Source organism: Nomascus leucogenys, chromosome 25 (genome assembly GCF_006542625.1).
Source record: "Nomascus leucogenys isolate Asia chromosome 25, Asia_NLE_v1, whole genome shotgun sequence".
NCBI classification, from domain to species: Eukaryota; Metazoa; Chordata; class Mammalia; order Primates; family Hylobatidae; genus Nomascus; species Nomascus leucogenys.
The window spans coordinates 21,412,950-21,418,180 of NC_044405.1; positions in this window are offsets into that span (position 1 = coordinate 21,412,950).

Below are 5,231 nucleotides of genomic sequence, written 5' to 3' on the forward strand. Positions count from 1 at the left end.
TCTCTCCAAAACCCTTCTTCTATGGAAATCTTCTATGGGGGAAAAAAAATTAGTACTCCTAAACATGTTTTCTGTCATGAAAAACAAGTACAGTTGTCCCTTGGTGTCCGTGGGGGAATGGTTCCAGGACCCTGCGGATACCAGAATTAGAATGCTCAAGTCCCTTGTATACAATGATGTAAACCTAAGTAACAAAAGAGGCTCCCTAAAAGAAAATTATATTTATCTGGGAGTAGCACTGCAATGGGAATATGCATGCCATAGTAAACTATGTGCGTTTTGGGGGAGGTTGAAGCAAGGAGATGTTTTTAAAAGGAAAATGAAGATTATATGAGTTGCTTTAAATCAATTATCTTTGGCTAAAAGAATCACAAAGGTAGCATCAGTCCAAGTTTTGCTGGACAGATGTCCTTGCAGAAGTATTTTCTGTGTAAGATTGGGCCTTTCTGCAAGGTTATGGTTTATGCAGAGTCTTTTGTGACAATTCTTGTTATGAGGCATAGTGCATGAGAACCCTTCCTTCAAGATCTTCCCCAGCTGCATCTATCAGGGTTTTGACACAAGTGACTCCATTTTGATTCTGCAACTTTCACAATGGTGTAATATTTGCATATAACCAATGCACATCCTCCCATATACTTTAAATCATCTCTAGATTACTTATAATATCTAATACAATGTAAATACTATGTAAATAGTGAAGGGGTGGCCTGCTCCTCCACACCTGTGGGTGTTTCTCATCGGATGGGACAAGAGACTGAGAAAAGAAAGAGACACAGAGACAAAGTATAGCGAAAGAAAAGTGGGCCCAAGGTACCAGCGCTCAGCATACGGAGGACCCGCGCCGGCACCAGTCTCTGAGTTCCCTCAGTATTTGTTGATCCTTATCTCTACCATCTCGGAGAGGGGGATGTGGCAGGACAATAGGGTAATAGTGGGGAGGGGGTCAGCAGGAAAACGTTAACAAATGTCTCTGTGTCATAAACAAGGTTAAGAAAAAGGTGCTGTGCTTTGACGTGTACATACATGAACATCTCAGTGCATTAAAGAGCAGTATTGCCACCGGCATGTCTCACCTCCAGCCCTAAGGCGGTTTTCTCCTATCTCAGTAGATGGAATATACAATCAGGTTTTACACCGAGACATTCCATTGCCCAGGGAGGAGCAGGAGACAGATGCCTTCCTCTTATCTCAACTGCAAAGAGGCCTTCCTCTTTTACTAATCCTCCTCAGCACAGACCCTTTACCGGTGTTGGGCTAGGGGACAGTCAGGTCTTTCCCTTCCCATGAGGCCATATTTCAGACTATCACATGGGGAGAAACCTTGGACAGTACCTGGCTTTCCTAGGCAGAGGTCCCTGTGGTCTTCAGCAGTGTTTTGTGTCCCTGGGTATTTCAGATTAGGGAGTGGTGATGACTTTTAACAAGCATGCTGCCTTTAAGCATTTGTTTAACAAAGTACACCCTGCATAGCCCTAAATCCATTAAACCTTGAGTCAACACAGCACATGTTTCTGCGAGCACAGGGTTGGGGGTAGGGTTACAGACTAACAGCATCTCAAGGCAGAAGAATTTTTCTCAGTACAGAACAAAATGGAGTCTCTTATGTCTACTTCTTTCTACATAGACACAGTAACAGTCTGATCTCTCTTTTCCCCACAAAATAGTTGTTATATGTATTTTTATTTGGAATGTTTCTGGTTGAAGATATTATTTGTGATTTACGGTCATGGTGACCTTAGCCATTAGGCTGATGCCCTTTGGATTTAGGCGGGTTTTTTTTTTTTTTTTTTTTTTGCCGGAGTCTTGCTCTGTTGCCCAGGATGGAGTGCAGTGGCGCTACCTCAGCTCACTGCAAGCTCCACCTCCTGGGTTCATGCCATTCTCCTGCCTCAGCCTCCAGAGTAGCTGGGACTACAGGCGCCCACCACCATGCCCGGCTAATTTTTTGTATTTTTAGTAGAGATGGGGTTTCACCGAGGTAGCCAGGATGGTCTCGATCTCCTGACCTCGTGATCTGCCCACCTCAGACTCCCAAAGTGCTGGGATTACAGGCATGAGCCACTGCACCCGGCCTAGGCGGTTTTTTATTAAGGTGAACTTTAGAATGAGGGGCTTGTCCAAGATGGTGATGCTTCTGCTCTGTCATTGTGGAACAGGGGGTTAGTTAGCATCTGGTGGTGCAAGAGTGGTAATTGTTTTAATATTGCTTAGGTGGAGGTGAGTGCTCGTTTAGCTGCTAGAGAAAAAGAAAAACCTTGTAGCCATTAGAACAGAATTTATTCTTGAAGTGACTTAACCCTTTCCTGGCATGGCCTTAGGTCTTGTTTATAATTTTTGTATCTTATTGCCATAAACAGTCTGTTCCGTCAGTCTCATGGTCTCTATTTTAACATCAATGCTGGCCAGTTGTGTCTAAACTGTAAAAGAGAGAGGGTATAATGAGGCATGTTTGACCTCCCATTCCATCAGGGCTGGGAACTACGTTTTTAAGTTTTCTTCTGGGCCCTCTTGGCCAAAAGGGGTTCCATTCAGTCAGTAGGGGCTTAGGATTTGTTTAGTTTACAGCTGTTAGAAACTATGTTAGTGTTTAAATCTTTTAGTGTTGGGGGGCAGGGGTGAATAAAATCATTTGTGTTTAGAATCTGTAGTTTAAATAGGATTTGTGCTCAGAGGAATGTATCTGGAATTCACTGGTCAAGGAGAGAATCTTTGTCAACTGCTATGTATTTTTTATTGTTTTACTGTTGATTTATTTATTTTGATTTTTAATTTTCCCTCCTTTGTTGGTTGAATCCCCAGATGCAGAACCCGAGGATACAGAGGGCCAGCTGTAAACTCTGACAAGCTGTCATAAACCAGAGGCTACTAGGGAGACGTGACAACTCAGTGCAATATGGGACACTGAAGGATCCTGGAATAGGAAGGGACAGGAGGAGGAAAACTGGTGAAATCCAAATCAAGCATGGAGCTTAGTTAATAGTACTATTACAATCATGGTTTCTAGCTGTGACAAATGTACCATAGTAGTAAGATGTTGATTTTAGGAGAAACTGGGTAGGAGATACACAGGAATTCTCCATACTACATTTGCAACTTTTCAGTAAATCAAACTATTCTGACATTTAAAGTTTATTTTTTTTAAAAAGGGGCAATGGGGGGCTAGAAATAGATGGATCCAGATTTGGAATTGTTAAAAGATAAACTTTGGTACATTAAAATTTTTAAAGTTTATTTGAGCAGTCAGAAATTCATGAATCAGGCAGCTCCAAACCAGAAGTGCTTAGGTCTTCTCTAAAGTGGCCAGTTTTTGAAGCAATGGGCCTTGCTAAAAGAAGAAAGAAAAGAAAAAAAGTGGCATGAGAGGAAGGCTTTTATAGAGTTGATGTGGACATAGAGCAAGGAAATTATCTGATTAGTTAAAGTTTGATCAAGCACCATATTTGAATTATTCCTATGGGAAGTTCAACACAATATAACTAATGCCCAGTTGACCACTTGTGATTAGCTGAGCTTAAGTTTCATTTTCTTTTAAATTCTGAGTTAGGTTTTGGTTTGCTTATGTAGGAACCCATGGCATTAGAGCTACCTCAGCCTAATGGCCCCCTATTTAATTATTTTAACAAATCCATGATTCCATGATGTCATCAAAGATCAACACTCTAACTTTCCACATTATCATCCGTAAGAAGTTGGCTATTCACATTTGTTTGTTTGCTTGTGGTCTCAAGGTAGATGCTGCAGCTCCAGGCATCACACTCTCATACAACTAGATTCAAGACAGGAAGAAAAGGGTCAGCTGAAATGGGGACTTTCCTTTTATGAGGGAGGAAAATAATGCATACTCCCATTTTTAACACGGCAGTTGACAAAGATTCTCTGCTTGACCAGTGAATTCCAGACACATTCCTCTGAGCACAAATCCTATTTAAACTACAGATTCTAAACACAAATGATTTTATTCACCCCTGCCCCCCAACACTAAAAGATTTAAACACTAACATAGTTTCTAATAGCTGTAAACTAAACAAATCCTAAGCCCCTACTGACTGAATGGAACCCTTTTTGGCCAAAAGGTCCCCAGAAAAAAACTTAAAAACTTAGTTCCCAGCCCTGATGGAATGGGAGGTCAGACATGCCTCATTATACCCTCTCTCTTTTACAGTACAGACACAACTGGCCAGCATTGATGTTAAAATAGAGACCATGAGACTGACGGAACAGACTCTTTGTGGCAATAAGATACAAAAATTATAAACAAGACCTAAGGCCATGCCAGGAAAGGGTTAAGTCACTTCAAGAATAAATTCTGTTCTAATTGCTACAAGGTTTTTCTTTTTCTCTAGCAGCTAAACGAGCACTCACCTCCACCTAAGCAATATTAAAACAATTACCACTCTTGCACCACCAGATGCTAACTAACCCCCTGTTCCACAATGACAGAGCAGAAGCATCACCATCTTGGACAAGCCCCTCATTCTAAAGTTCACCTTAATAAAAAACCGCCTAGGCTGGGTGTGGTGGCTTATGCCTGTAATCCCAGCACTTTGGGAGTCTGAGGTGGGCAGATCACGAGGTCAGGAGATCGAGACCATCCTGGCTACCTCAGTGAAACCCCATCTCTACTAAAAATACAAAAAATTAGCCAGGCATGGTGGCGAGCACCTGTAGTCCCAGCTACTTGGGAGGCTGAGGCAGGAGAATGGCATGAACCCAGGAGGTGGAGCTTGCAGTGAGCTGAGGTAGTGCCACTGCACTCCATCCTGGGCGACAGAGCAAGACTCTGGCTAAAAAAAAAACCCGCCTAAATCCAAAGGGCATCAGCCTAATGGCTAAGGTCACCATGACCGTAAATCACAAATAATATCTTCAACCAGAAACATTCCAAATTTCTCCCTGACCAGAGACATGGTAGCCCCAAGATAAACCCCCCTCCGGCTGGAAAGTGGGGACGATGCTAGCCCCGAGATAACACCCCTCGGGGCTGGAAAGATGTCTGCCCCAAGATAACCTCCCCTCTTCCCAGAGAGATTCCAACCCCGCCATGAACTTCTCCACACACATAAACATTCCAAGCTTGTGGTAAGCCCCCTCACCCTAAAACCAATATATACTCTTAGTCTCTAAGAGAAAGCGCTCCTGATTGAAACAGGCCTGGAGCACCTCTCTGGTTTCATATAAGGTAAACCTGTCTCTAACTGCCAGCCGCATTTAGTGTTCCTTACCTCTTT